General features: G+C 36.5%; 1 pseudogene; it reads left to right on the forward strand.

Moving 5' to 3' along the window:
* The first annotated feature begins 456 nt into the window (after nt 1–456).
* LOC111819757 (uncharacterized) lies at nt 457–556 on the forward strand (annotated as a pseudogene).
* Nucleotides 557–16501: the final 15945 nt, after the last annotated feature.

The raw sequence follows: 16501 nt of genomic DNA on the forward strand, positions 1-16501 counted from the left end.
GGCAACTAAGGTTTTCAAACACTGTGTACCAAGCAGTCACCAGAATTTGAAAACAAGTGGTCTGAACAAAACATTTTTCTATACATGTAATGGAATGGGATGAGATCAAAGGGTTAGATTAAGCTGGTGTATTTTGACCACTGATTTAACTACTTCCACATCAAGAATTTATTATGGTGCTAGCAGGCCAGTCTAATGAATTGTTTGCACAGTTAAGTGTGCTCACATCCAATTACACCAGGGCATATTGATATTAATGTAGTCAGCAAAATATTAAGGCTATACTTAGCCCCAAAATATACAGGCTGCAACTCAAATTAAGGGGGGAGGTCTGAGGTGGAGAAATAAATAAATATACAAGTGAAGGAACATTTATGGCAATAAAACCAATAATCTTCAGAGGCGAAAATCTTAGTCTGAGCATTCTGCATGGGTAACCAAGAATTAATACACTGTGTGCTCACTTCGGCAGCACATATACTAAAATTGGAATACCGAGAAAATTAGCATGGCCCCTGTAAAATTCATGCGAATTCATGAAGCGTTCCACAGTTTTACCCGAGACTATCACCCTAAGATAACCTCTGAACTTAGATTTGAAGCTATTTCTGCAGGTCACCTTTCAGCCAAATAAAGACTGGCATATAAAATAAACAACATCACCCATGAGTAATGTGCTCCCTTAAATAATTAAATGAGACCAAATGATCACCAGGTACCCAAAAGCAAAGATGAGAAGGCAAGGAGGGGCAAGGAAGCTAGATCAGTGGAAACAGAAAAAACAGAATGGAAATCATGAGATGCCGACACATCGTAAAAACTGTAACCAATGGCATGAAACAACTTGTATAAAAATTATTAAATGGAAATCTAATTTGCTGTATAAACTTTCACCTGAAACACAATAAAATATTATTTAAAAAATGATTAATATGTTGCCAGTAAGCATTTTGATTAGGATATTATAGGGGGCCATTCTGAATGGCTGGGGTTAATCTTTCAAAAGGAAGGCAAGGAGAGTAACTGAGGTTTACATTTGGAGATGTGGCCAGCTGAACATACTGACAGTAGGTGGGTTGTGCCTTTTTTAAAGATGACTTTAAGACCGTCTGGATAGAGTATAATAAGGCCAGGTAATTGAGAAGGTGCCCCGTGACATACCCATCAATTAGTATGATATAAAATATGAGCTGTCTGTTCAGTGAGGCTTACATAAAAATTATTTTGTAGTGCCTTCATACCTGATATAATGGTATGTCAGGGGGCGAGGCTAGGAGAATAGAGGACTAGGGAGCAGAAATAAAAAGGGCAGAAGAAAGAAAGGTAGCTCACAGGAGGGCTTCCAATCGGTTGGGAATGTTTCATTAATTGCCAGCATAAACAAGGACAGTGTACGCATTGCATAGTAACCAAATCTGGTGCCTGTCAGATTTTGACTTGAGTGTGGCACAGTGGTTAAGAGCTACTGTTGCTAACCAACAAGTCAAAAGTTGATTCCACCAGCTGCTCCCTAGAAACTCTAAGGGGCAGTTCTACTCTGTCCTATAAGGTCGCTATGAGTTGGAATCAACTCAATGGCAAAGGGTTTGTTTTTTTAGGAAAGAAATAGCAGTGCCCTGCTCAAATATGGTGGCTTACCAAGCCACCTTGAATGTGTATCACTCTCCACGGTCTTGCTAATAATCCAGTTTCCTGCATGGATCCTGAAAGTTTCAGGAGCCTGATTTGAGAGGTTGGATTATTGGCAGGACTGTGGAGAGGGACATGTATTCAAAGTGGTGTGGTCCACTGCCATCTCTGAGCTGGACAGTACAGTTTCTGACTTTGCAGGTCAAGAGATTTGGTTGCTATGCAATTCCCACACAGCCCTCCTATATGCAGGCGATCAGTGAACTGTTGGAACAAGTTCGAAGCCCTGGCTTACGGTGGTTGAGGCTGAATCAAGAAAAAAGATATAGGAAGAGTAGAAGGGAATATATAGGGTGGGACTTACATTTCATGGGGGTTTAAGTCTGTGGATAATTCTATCTAGAATGAGTGCAACTATTGCGTTGAGTCATTATTGGGGATGAATCCAGATGAGTAGCTGAGGTCATCATCAGAGATGAATTCAGCTGCAGGGCTGAGGTCATTATGAGTGTGCAGTTGGGTGGTAAACCTAGTTGCAGGGCTAAAGTCATCAATGTACTGTCATACTTGTGTTCCTGGAGAAAGTTGGATGTGGTTAAGAAACTTGCAAATATTGTTTGCAATTCTCGGGCTGTTGAGATATGGCCTATGTAGCAGGGTGAAAGTGTATTGTGTCCCTTTGAAAGTGAAGGCAATTACAAATGAAACAAGCATTGAACAGAACATTTAGCCAAATCTATGACAGCAAGTATTTACCAATCGCTGATAGAATGGAGTCAGTAATTTCAATAATGTTGAATATGGGAAGGACCTTGGCATTAAGATTGAAATAATCCAATGTGGGGCATTCTCCAGGGTTAAGAACAGTCTAAAATTGAGCTATTAATTGTCAATAACAGTGAGGGTAACCACCTGTTCCCTAAATAGGTCTTGTAAAATGGATTTCAATCCTTGAAAGACCTGTTTTAATTTATATTGAGCTGTACTAATTTAACCAGTGGGCAGTTGTGGGGAGATGGGTAGTGGGGCTAGGAGAAGATTCCATAGAGTCTCATTTGGTCAAGCCTGTTGTAATTGCCAAAGACTTAATTGTATTTTAATTTGTTATCTATAGGGTTGGATTGTGTATGCTCATAAAGGATAATTAGGACAATGTGAGCTATGACAATGGGGAATTTAGACAAGACAATAGTTCTGACAGTTAAGGTAAGGCTACCTGCTTGTCCTACTTTATGTTTGATTATGTCCCTAAGAGTATAGAAAAAAATCTTGATTAATTTTAATAAGATCCCCACATGTAGCTGTTATTTAATCCTCAATATGGATTAAGGCCATAAAAGTTTGCCAACTGGTGGATTTCAACAGATGTTAAAGTTAATTCAGAACCTATGTTGCAGAGGCCCAAAAGCCAATCGATGTCATTTTATATTTTAGTTTCTGCATTCTTTTAATAAATTTTGGATTTCCAGTTGGGTCAAATTGTGAACCTGTTTCAGTTTTTTGTTTCCTCCTCCTGTGTCCAGGCTTTTTGTTCAGTTTTATTTTGTGGGTGGACTCACGGGAGGGGGTGTTCATTCTACCCTCCTCATATTTATAAGTGTCTTCCTCTTAGACTCACAATCAATCTCATCAGAATTAGGGGTCTCCCTCATCATAACTGCTCCCTTACAGGCTTTAGGGGCCCAGGGCCTAAGCCAGGAGCAGAGTAGCACTTTAAAAATGTTGATATACTGCAACATGTAAGAAGTCCATATTCACTGTTGATCTGTTTTAAAATTAGCCAATACAGTTTTCATGTTCTTTGGCCATTTAGGAGAAGCCAGGTAAGCCATTCAGGGTCTCTTTTCTTAAATGTTTGTGCCACAGGACATCATGGTTGTTTTCACCTATAACCCTGAAGACCAGGATCTTTGTTGTAAGAGAAGCATGGGCAGCACCAGCAGAGGCTTTTAAGACCCAGTGTAGGGTCCTAGTGAGCCATCTGCTCTTAGAAGTTGACCTCAGCATGCCGCACGCTGACTGTTCTTCCTCTCATGAGCAATACCAATGGGCCAATATGTTGTATAGTGTATCAGTCTTTCCCCAAGTGCTCTGTGGAATGAGACCTAATAGCTGGTTGAGACACACAACCAATGGTCACAAGGTAAAAATTGTTCCCATGAACCCAGCATCAGTCACAGATTACGGTGAATTTGAAATACACAATTCAGTCTTAGACACGCAGCTCTGGATCCAGACGCACCACCCAAGACCACTGTAAGGAGGGCCCCTGTGGTGCCATGGATTGTTTTTGTGTCTCCTTTCTAGGTATGGTCTTGTAATTCCCACCCAAGTGATTGGGCGGGACTATGCAGATACGGTAATCGTGGCCCATCAAAGGGATTGATCAGTTTTGCAATCCTGCCAGACTTGAAATGAGCCACCCCAGAGGCAGGAAAGAGAAGATCCCACCATCACCAACAAAGGAGAGATGCAGCAGAGACCCAGCAGTAGGAGTTGGCGCAGTGGGCTTCCAGACCCATGAAGAGAAAGCTGAGTGGCTTTGGACAGATGCCTAGGGCCAAGGAGAGGCATGCCTGAGAGCATGGCTGGAAAGAGGCTGTCCTGATGGAAGAACTGCATCCTTAGGTGTTCCTGAGACTGAATTGTAACTGTTGCTTCCCTAATAAACCCCATAATCATGAGTATTGTCTGTGAGTTCTGTGTGGCCATTGCAATGAATTATCAAACCCAGCAGAGAAGTAGAGAGTGCCATGGGAGGGTCAGTTGGTGTCAGAATTAGTAAAGATGGTTTAGAGAGGAGGCATATCTGACCTCTGCCTCATAGGAGTCATCCTTAGGCTGTAGATCTTAATTCTCCTTCCCCCTTGGGAAGTTAGAGGTGGTCAGACACTTCACCCATGCCATTTTTACAGCTCCAATTCTGTACTCCTGTCCCTAAATGCCAACTATCAAAAAGTCCAACTTAGTTCAGTTAAATCTATAACAGAGGCCCTATAGGACTTGGCAAATGTGCACAGTATTGCACAACTAAAAGTACAATCTTGCCAGCAAATAGCAGATCCGTCCCACTCACTTTGTGCAGAGGTTCCTACCCAATGAGTAAGCCAAAAGCAAGAGACGAGAGCTCTTGTAAAAGTGGTGGCATAATCATGATTATAGTCTAGATCCTGTTTGTGACTACAATTGTTTGGTGGTCAACCTATGGAGGTGGGACAGACCCCTCCCAGTTAATAGGTAGGATGTAGAGCCTGATGACACTTTACACACCAAGAGAATTTGGAGAAAGTTTATTCCTTACGGAAGGGATTTCTCGGGAAGGAAGGGCAGGCACAAGCAGGTTTGGGCTGGCTTGAGCAAGGGGAGTGTAAATGGGGCCTTTACAATGGCTAAGGGGTGACACTGGGAAAAGTTCCAAAGCGTGGGCTGGGGGGTATCAATGTTTAAATTTCTCACCAGTGCTAAAAGAAGGAATTTGTGTGAGCTGTCTTATCATCTTACTTACCTTATAACTGGCGGAGCAAAAGGAGAGGAGAAGATGGAGCTTGAAGACTATCAGTTGTCAAATATTAAAAATAGAGTGAGGCTTTTTATTAAAAGTCTATTACAATGTTTCTATAAGATTTTAAAAAATATATGTGAACCTATGCATATTAACTTCTAATTCCAAGTAACATTTTTAAAACTGCTATTTGGAATGACAGTGGAGCTGTAACATAACATAATAAAACAGGATTTCCCCTTAATTAACCATGGCTTATAGATTAATAGAAAAATTAATAATGCACAGAATTGAAACTGCTAGAAATCAAGAGAAGTTATGCAATTTCACATTTAATAAGAAATTGGGCCTTACCTAATTGAAGTTAGTTTCAAGTAGAATACTAAAGGACTGAAGGAATTCAGATAGGATAAAAAATAATCAATATTGCAATCTTTGCAGGACCTAGGCTTAAAAATATTTTTATATTTTTTAAAAATAACCAACAACCGTCTTCTCCATTGTTTTAAACTAAAACCATGTCCACCTCTGTTTTTCCCAACCATGTTGAAATACTTATAAAAGCTGTATTTGGTACCATTTCCACCCAACAGATGCAGGAAATACTGGAAATCCTTTAACAAAATCTGCACTGCAGACATTTCCTTCTGAATATTGTAGACTTAAGCAATTCACATGCTCTAAAATTTAAAAACAAAACAAAATCACAAAAACCCTTTGGACATTTAACCCATGAAGTACAGGCTGAAATTTTTAAAAGCAGAATAGAATTCTACTATGATAATTTTAGGATGGCAGAATAAAATTTCCTTAGATATATACAGTAAACTTTGTAATAACTCTTTTTTTTTTTAGTTAAATATCATAACATTTTAAAGTCCAGTTGGTGATAGAAAATTATTTTTGTCCATGTATATGTGACCACATGCCACAAACAAAAAAGAGTCACACATAGTTCATAGTTCAAAAGAGTGTACATAAATGTCTTGACCACTAACTAAATGCAACACTGTAGTATTTTTCTGAACATTTTCATATCAATATGCCCTGGCATAATTGTGTATGAACACACTTAATTATGACAAAAACTTACTAGGCAGGCTTGCTAGAATCAGAACCAATTCCTGGTGTTGAAGCAGTTAAATCAGTGGCCACAACACACCAATTTACTCCAACTCTTTGATCTCATCCCATTCTACCACATGTATATAAACATATTTTGGTATTTATTTTCAAATCCAAACTATGTTGAAAGTAAAAAAATAGAAACCGCATTGCTTTAAAACTTGGTAGTATGAATGCTGACTTAATATGGAAATGATACTTGATTCTCTTTGAAACCAGAATTTGAACAAGAAGAAATTTTTTGACTAATCCTAAAATATCACTATGTGCTTTCATTTGTAATGTACAATAAATCACAGATTAAATTAATACTTAGAAAACCCCATGAACACAGATGTTCTTAAGTACTTAATTTGGTATTTTGTTTGTTTGTTTATGCCATTTTCTTAGTAAAAAATAACTAAGATAAAAAGAAATTGAAATGACTGACAATGTATTCTTCAATATGACCAGATAAAATACACTAAAATTAACCTCTGTACATTTTATTGGTCAATGAAAGAAGTCTAATATCACCACTTACAAGAGCCAAAAACTACATAAAACAAATATAGAAAAGTTGCTCAAAAATGCCTGAAATGAATCCTCCTGGATGCCCTCTGTGCAAGCACAACCTGGAAGTTCTGGGTTTTTTTTTTTTGTTTTTTTTTTTTTGGTATCATTTATTTTTTATTGTGGGTTATTTCTTGTCAAATACCTCAGCGTATGCTAAAGCCGTCACTTCACAGTGATAAAGATGCTTTCTATACAACAAGTAAATTCACATCAGCTATTGAGTTACAATAGTTTTATTTCCTGTTGTCATACTTTTTACTAAAAAAAAATAGACTGTTATACAGTGGAATTATTATAACTTAATGGTCCAAGAAAATTGAAAATATTCCAAATGAAATAGATTTTATTTTTAATATTTCTTAGGTAAACAAATGTCATTTTTTAATAAACAAATGCCTTTCAATTATCTCTAGGTGTTTAGTAACCTAAGTCAGGAGTTGGGGATAAGCCATATCTTTTAAACAAGATAGTAACTTATTTTGAAAATACATGTATTAGAACATTTATAGAATATGAAATAGCTTTAATAATTATAACCAATACATTTTCAACCTTTGTGTCACTTTAGGGAAGAATAGTCAACTTAATATGTTAGAATTAAAATGATCAACATATAAAGTTGCTGTACTGGCTCTTTGAAAAAAAAAAAGAAGAAAGGGAGCACAAAATTGCCAGCAAGGTGCCACCCTAATACAGGACACTTTTGTTTTCATTAATATTTAAGTAACTACCTTTTATGAATGGTTATCAGAGGATTTGTGAGCCTGATGAGGCATGGAAAACTTACAGCTCAGACAACACATACCAAACAACACTTTGGGAATTTTAAAGAGATTTTCTAACTGTAACTTCAAAATATTTAGAATCCAAAAACTGTCCCAATTTTGAAGAATATTATCTAAGGTTTAATGAATTGTCATCATTCAAATAACTAATATAGGTGTGTTGTAATTTCCCTGCAAAGGTATGTTTAACCACCTTAGCATAATGTATTGATTAGAATTTAATTTTAACTCAGAATCAATTCAACTTATGGTTTCTAGGAGTCATTGGGTGATGCAAATGTTTAACACTCTTGGCTGCTAACTGAAAGGTTGGAGGTTCAAGTTCAGCCATAGGCACCTCAGAAGAAAAGCCTGTCAATCTACTCCCAAAAAATAAGCCACTGAAAAACTTATGGAAAGCAATTCTACTCTGACACACATGGGGTCACCATGAGTTGGAATGGACTCGATAGCAAACGGTATTATGGCTTCTACCTAAAACCATTGTGTTAGCAGAGTCACTATATGCCATATTTCTGTCATGAACTTTGAGGAACTTCATTTGGTCATTCAATTAATATTTATTAAGGCCTTAGAATGTATCCAGTAGCAGATAATTAGGAATTTAATAAATCAAACTCGAAGCCAGACAGGAAGAAGAAGGAGGAGAAGGAGGAGGAGGAGGAGGAGCAGGACAAGAGGGCAATGGAAGGAGAAGGAGGAGGGAAGGAAAGCTTGAAATAGAACTAATAAACCCAGAGAAAGTGCAAGGAGCAAAGCGCTAGAAACTTTTTTGAAATCTAAGATGACTTATAATAGGTGTGAAGAATGAGGTGCAGAGAAAGTTGCAAAACAGAATATTGAGATCAGAAAGTTAGTGTTTTGAGTTCCTAGTTACAGAAGTTCCAGGTAACAATGCTGTTGTGTATACCTAAAAGAGGGTGGCTGAAGTAGAACAGAGTTGAATATCACATGGATTAAGGGAATTCTAAGTCTGACTGCCATCCTCCTGGATGCTGAAATCACTTTTTATGATGACAGGATTCAGAGTGTAGAAAGATATTTCAATCATGTTAGAAAGTCCACAGTGAACATAGTCTGTGATCAAAAAGTAGATATTTATAAGAAATATAGAATGATAAAACAAAACAATCATGGGTGCATGGAGGTATAAGAATATTAGTCAGGTAGCAACATCAGGGAGCTAGAAAAATATGGAACCACTTTCACTCAGGTAAACTTGGAAATAAGGTTTTAGTTAACGCAAGAAATTAGAGGCAAGAAACTAGTAAAATATACCTTTACTTCTTTTATGAGATATGTCTTTGTCTTAGGCTGGGTTCTCTTGAGAAGCAAAACCAGTGAAGCATATATTTATATACAGAGAGAGATTTGTCTCAAGAAAATGGCTCATGCAGTTGTAGAAACTGGCAAGTCCCAAGTCTGTGGGTCAGGCATCAGGCTGTGCAGAGGCTGAGGAGCCCAAAATTGGCAGGTCAGATGGCAGGCTGCTGTCTCACAGGCTGCAGAGGCTGATGAATCCAAGATTGACAGATAAAATGGCAGGCTGCTGGCTCACAGACTGCAGAGGTTGACAAATCCCAAGATCAGCAGGCAATATGGTAGGCTGCTGGCTCAACTCCCAAGAACCAGAAGTCAGATGATGACGAGCGAGATGCAAGATCCAGAGTGAGAAAAAGCAGCAAGCTTTGCCAGAACGACCATACATATTGGTTGCAGGCCACACCCCGAGGAAACTCCCCTTACAAGTGATTGGCTGGTCACATCAGATCACATCATGGAGGTGATTAATCACATTATATGACAAAACTGAGGATAACTACACTCCATAACTGCCAAAATTACATCATTACATGACTGCCAGGCTATATCATTACATAACTACCAAACCCCTGACAATCGTGGCCTAATCAAACTGACACATAACCTTAACCATCACAGTCTTATAACACCAGGTATTTAGTTATGTATGTACATATGTATTATGTACTCGTTCATTCATTCATTTACATTTTCTTACCCAGTGGTGCCTTGCAAGAAAGGCCTGTTGATCTATTTCAAAAAATCAGCCATTGAAAAGCTGATGGAGCACAGTTCTACTCTGATACACTGGGGTTACTATGAGTTGAAATCAACTCTTAAAAAAAGTATGTTGCAACTATTGAATATATTTGTTTTATTTCTCAAATTGTACTTTAAGATCCCTGCAGGTAAGGAACGTGCTTTATTCATCTTTATAATCAATAGTACACTGAACGTAATGTAGTATAGTTAGATGCTTCATAAATTTGACTTAATGAAGAAATAAACACCATTACTAGTGAGTGACCCTTTCAATGCTACCTTTCAGGTCTTAAATGTTTCAGAGCAATTTTCCATGTTTTTCTTTTTTACAATTTTTTTAAAGTATTTTTGAGACAAATTTACATATAGTAAAATGCACAAATCTTGGGTGTGCTTGTTGATGAATTTTAACAAATGTTCCACCCTTGCAACTAGTGATATGCCAAAGTTACTTATACCAGCTTGTAAGAGCTGATTGTGCACATCTCTTCCCAGCTTTGCATTTGGTGCTGTCATGCTGGCAATTTAAAGTTGACCATACTGAGATTATTTAGAAGACAGAAATTGGCAAGTGCTGTAAATTAGGACAATTTTGTTCCTCAGAGAGCCACTTGTCAAAATATTTACCAGCGTGTTACTACTTATCACCATCAACCAGATCAAGATATAGAACATTTCCATCACCAGAGTAATTATTTCATGCCTCTTTCAAGTTAATCCCATAGCAACCACTGTTCAGATTTCTGTCACCATAGATTAGTTTTACTTGATACTGAACTTCATATAAATGGAATCATATAGTATATATTCTTTTGTTTCATGCTTCTTTCACTTAATACAATATTTTTATCTTAATACATATTATTGTGTGTATCAATAATGTATTCTATCTTTATGGAAGTGTAATATTCTATTGATTAAGAATGTCACAGTTTGTTTATTATTCTCCTGTTAATAGGTATTTGGGTTGTTTCATGTTCTGTACTATTATGAATAAAGCTTTATAAACATCCGTGTGTGTGTGTGTGTGTGTGTGTGTGTGTGTGTGTGTGTGTGTGTATTTAGACTATGGATTCATTTCACTTGGGTATATACATAGAAGTGAGATTACTGAGCCATAGGGGAGGTATGTTCAACTTTATTAGAAATTGACAAGCATATTTCCAAAGTAATTGTACTATTTTATATTTGCACCAATAATATATGAGAGTACAAGAAGCTCCCTACCATTGCCAATCTAGATGTGGTGTTCCATTTTTTTACCTCTAATTTCAAAATGTAGAACAGTTTAGTCCTCAAAAATTTATCACCCAAAATTTAATTTGAAACTATGATAAATAAAACTAATATTATCATAAATTCTGTGTTACCATCTTAATTTCATAAGAATCAGAAAATTGCATTTCAGAAACAGTGGTTTTTTCCTAAAATTGCTATGTAATATTGCTCTGAAGATTACATAACCATATTATATGTTATAATTATTTGTTATCATCATGTGACATGATAAAGGATTTGTGCTCATGTCAAGTCTATTAATGCTCTCAAGTAGTCCTTATTTATCTTCTATCTACAGACCAAAATGGATAAAACTAGGCAAAGATTAAAAAGTTGAATATATAGTTCTCATAAACTCTGCATTTTTATCATATTTCTAAATCTGAGGGAAGTATTCACATCTATTTTCCAGATTCCATGCTACCCCTGGACTCTGTACGTACACTCCTTATTTGTTTTGATAATCTGGGATTAACCTTCATCGTCAAGCACCCTCCTAGTCATCCCAACTCTCCTTCAGAGTGAAAAAGTAATTGCTGTACTTCAGGAAAAAGCTACTGATATCATGTTTATTCAGGCCCATAAAAATAAATTACTTCAGTAAAAACAAAACAAAAATCACCCAAACTTATTGTCTAATCAATGTAGAAAAAATGATAAACTCATTATTTGCCTTGCTTTTTGTTTGTTTGTTTTCAACCAATCATTAGCAACATCAGTTTAGATATATTATTTGATGTATTTTAGAAAATATTGAATTTAACCATTATTTCTGTTTATATGCTGCCAGTTTGTACCTAGCAACCACGAATGAAGTTTTCATATTTCAGTAGATTATCCTGGTATAATGATGGAGCAGATGTGGTCATGACATGTAATTTTTTTTTTTTTGAAAGGGAAAATTAGTGATTACTTTTTCCAAGACTGTAGCCAAACCCACATTCTAACGTAACTTCCAAGACAAAATATATTTTACTGTGTTTTTTCTTATCTTCTAGCTGTTTTAAATATCAGTTTATTGTCAGTACAAGTCCTGAATACATAAAGAACTCTTAGAAATAAATAAAAAGGGTCTAAGAGTAAGAATAAATGTAAGAATCAAATACATTCAAATTTTAAAATTGAGAAAGTATTTGCTACCTAATGATGGATTTTCAAGCTTTTTAAAAAAAAAATTATAAGGCTCAATGAATCAACTCAGATGCCTACAGCTACAAGTTTAAAAAATATGTTTAAATAACAAAGGAATATACTAGCTCCTACTAGAAGCCAAAATCCATTATTTCTTTGTTAATAATTTAATTTTTTGCTGGTTTTAGCTAGCTTTTTGTTTTCCACATTTTGAAGAGCAAGGTTACTGATCTGACTTCCCTCTACAATCTTACTGTAGAAGTCCCATTCTGTTTAATAAAATGCTCATGAACCCAAAACCCACATGATTCAGTCTTGAATAGCAGTATAGACACAATGTAGTCAAGTACCTTGTAATTTTTTTTTACTCTTGATTTGATTTAAAAAATTTGAACAGGATTTAAATATATAATTTATTCAATACTTTTCAAAATTCCCTTCTCATGTTTTCCACTTTTGTTATACCTTTTGAGGGTCTGGAGCTTCTTATTCCACAATTTTCCCAAAGTACACTGCAATCCCCATATCTGAATTCCTGTTCTTTGCTTCTACCCATTTAGTTTCTGTATTAACAGTATATCTTTTTCCAGATACAATGTTTTGATGTTCCATCACATTCTCTCTCTTATTAATCCTCTCTGATCCCCAACAGTGATATATAGTGGTTAGATGTACATCCCTTTCCCCAACCTTCTTCTATTCACAATCCATCATTTTTGTTCTCCTAGATTATGCCATTAAGAGTGGGAATAAATCCTATCTGTTGGCTGGTACAACGCTATAAAATGCTAAATAATTATAAACAAACTAAAAATAAATGTAAGATAAAACATAAATAATTACCATTATTCATCTTTTAAAACATGGCCTTGTTCAAAACTAATCTATGATGGAAAATATCAGAAGAGTAATTGCCTCAAGGGTAGGGGTGGGAACACAGTGGGAAGGAATATAAGTGAACTTTCTGGTGTGATGGTAATGTTCTATATCTTGGCACAGGTACTTAAGATGTATGCATTTAACTTTATTTTTCTCAAGAGAAAGAACTGTAAACAAATATTAAAACTGAGTTAATGATAATAGTTATGATAATGATAATGCTATTCTGAAATCTTTAAGATGAAGTATTGATGTTTGCAATTTAATCTGAAATAAATCAAAAAAGAAATAAGAGGATTGCTGGAAAGGATTGAAAGATGGATAGTTATGTGATAAATCAAGTAGGATAAAACATTAATGGTAGAATCTAGATGATACTTATGTGAGTGTTTCCTGTAAATTTCTTTTAGTTTTTGTGTATTCTTTAAAAATGTCAAAATAAAATGTTGGGAAATATTTGAAAAATTTTAACATAAAATTTTACAGTATCACAGATTACAGGCAAATAAAAAAGATTACCTGTAATATTACTAAGTATATCAACTCCGTGACACATGATACCAACATAGCTTAGGCTTAGGCAACAGTATCGTATTCACGAGTGAAATGAAATACAAGCTCCTCTATGTACAAACACAAACATACACACACACAAGCTATATATATACATACATACGTACATAGAGAGAGAGAGTTATATATAAGGAGCTTCGGTGGTGCAATGGTTAAAGCACTGGACTGCCAACTGAAAGGTAGGCAGTTCAAAACCACCAGCAGCTCTGTGGGAGAAAGATGTGGCAGTCTCCTTCCACAGAGATTTACAGCCTGGAAACTCTATGGGGTAGCTATGAGTCAGAATCAACTCAACGGCAGTGGGTATATGAATATACATATATAGTCATAAAATTTAATATAATACAAGTAAAATAAAACTGTAGGTAGTGCTGCAAACTTACGATAATGTTTCACTATCTGCTTTATTAAGGTCCATGGGCACCTTTGTTGTTTTAATATTCTCAGCATATGCTAGTAAATCATTTTATATCAAATATCTCAGAGAATCTTGTCTTATTTCTTTCATTTAATGTGGATGAAGATTTTCTGTAACATACCTTTTCATTTTCTAGTCAAAATTTTTAACACCAAATTATTATAATCACACACATTTTCCATATATGGTAATTGTGATCAAATCTTTCCATTGCTTCATGCAGCATGGATGGCAGAATCTGGGTTGTGTTAAGTGTACAACAAACTTAATCTTACAACCTTTTGAAACTCAAAACCCACAAAAATCAACTTCATTTTGCTGGATCAGGTTATCTTCCAGACAAAATAGAAATATATTCCAATTAAAATATCTTTGAAAATGTTCCTCAGAACATGAACCTGCTTTTATACAAGAATATTTCAAGAGATAAATATAAACAGACCATATGGATTGCATTCCACTTGGAAAAAAATTACACTGGAAAATGGGTTGGAAAAAAAATTGAAATGTGTTAGATTACCTATATCAAGGCTTTTCATGATTTTGTTTTATGTTGTTAACTAACAAGCCACAATTGGAGAGTAGAGTTACCACATATAGCAGGGATGGCATTTCAGTGGTATGTATACGTTGGAAAGGATTCAGCTTGAAGGTTTTAAAATCTCTCAGTCTGGAAGAGTACATCACATTCCAGGTCAGGGTTGATGGAACTAGAAGCCTGGATAGCCTTAGTGTGTATGTAACTTAGTAGGCTATTCATTATAACCATTCATTTATCAATTTGTTCATTCATCTTATAGCATTTAATAAGTGCTCTATATTATAGTTAGCATGAGGTGAGGGGGTAAAAAAAAATAGCTCTTGAGTAAAGTGCAGAGACTAACACAATCCATAGGTGTAATAGATGTTATTGGTGCTACATCCATATCCCCTTGACACTACCATTTTTGTGTCCGCCAGACTGACTTCCAATAGCCAGCACCTGAATCTTTTTATCTGAGGGCTTTTTCTGGTCATCACATCCTGTTCTGTCCATATGCACTAAGCTGGAAGGGCTAGGAAATTATTGCCTCTCAGCAGCAGCCCTAAACCACTCTTGCAGGCATGATGATTTTGAGGTCCATGTTCTACAGATTCCCAGAGTTGCCCATTGGAATTAAGCTCCAGTTGCCAAAGTGATAACTTGCTTGATAGTATATCCTTTGTTGACTTTCCCTCCCATATCTTGCTTCTCCACTCCCCTACTGGCTGTTTCCTGAGATCATGTTATAAATAAGCTACTTATTCAAGAATCCTTATCTCAAGGTCTGCTTCTGGGGAAATTCAAACAAAGATGATAAATAAGGCAGGCATGGAAGCAAATATGCAAAATATAATGTGGTACGGATCACAATAAATATAAATAGAAATTAGAAATCAAAGGAGGGAGCCACATTCATTTGTTCTCTTAACAAGTTATTTACTGAGTACCATTTTCTAGGTCCTCAATTCGGGCAACTATAATCAAGGCACCAAGGCACCAAGGCACCATCATAAATATTTCTGTGAATATATATTATTAACCAAACCCATTGCCATGGAGTTGATTCCGATTGTGTGACAGATGTCACTCTTTGCCTTAGAAGAGACAGGGAGTGAAGAGAGGAGGAAGAAGCCAGATGGAGGAAAAAAGAAACTGTGCGAAGAGGAAATAGTGGAGGCTGAAGAAAGTTTCGGAGTGTAGATGATGTTTGAATTGTGTTTTGAACCATGACTGTAATTTTCTCCATACAGGAATACAGAGGAGCCCTGGTAGGGCAGTGGTTAAGAGCTTGGCTGCTAACCAAAAGCTCAGCAGTTCGAATCCACCAGCCGTTCCTTGGAAACCCTATGAAGCAGTTCTACTCTGTCCCATGGGGTCACTATAAGTCGGAATTGACTAGATGGTAGAGGGTTTAGTTCAATGTGTTGAGAACACAGCATGAATGTGGAAGACTTTATGAAGGCGAAGCAAGAAAACTATGTTGGACCTGAATGGTGAAGACCTCTGCATGCAATTTAAGAGTATGGATTTCATCTTATGGGCAGTGGGAATCCATCAAGTTGCCCCTGATCTAGGGCTCCAATTGGCATGGCTGTCTCTCCTGTGGTGATCTGAAGAAGGCCACTCCTGCACAGGCTGCACTTGGGAGTCTGTCCTGGGATCAAAAGCCACTACAGGACTGTGCAAAAGAGGTGAATACAATCAAGGATGTAAGTTATTTATTCTATGTTATTGTTGTTAGGTGCTTTCGAGTCGGTTCTGACTTACAGTGTCCCTGTGTACAATAGAATGAAACACTGTCTGGTCCTGCATCATCCTCATAATCATTATGCTTGAGCCCATCGTTGCAGCCACTGCATCAATCTATCTTGTTGAAGATCTTCCTCTTTTTCGCTGACCCTCTTCTTTACCAAGCATGATATCCTTTTCTAGGGGCTGGACCCTCCTGATAACATGTTCAACGTATGTGAGATGAAGTCTCACCACCCTTGCTTCTAAGGAGTATCATGGCTGACTTTTTCCAAGACAGATTTGTTCAT

The sequence above is a fragment of the Trichechus manatus genome, unplaced genomic scaffold, assembly GCF_000243295.1.
Source record: "Trichechus manatus latirostris isolate Lorelei unplaced genomic scaffold, TriManLat1.0 scaffold00017, whole genome shotgun sequence".
NCBI lineage: Eukaryota > Metazoa > Chordata > Mammalia > Sirenia > Trichechidae > Trichechus > Trichechus manatus.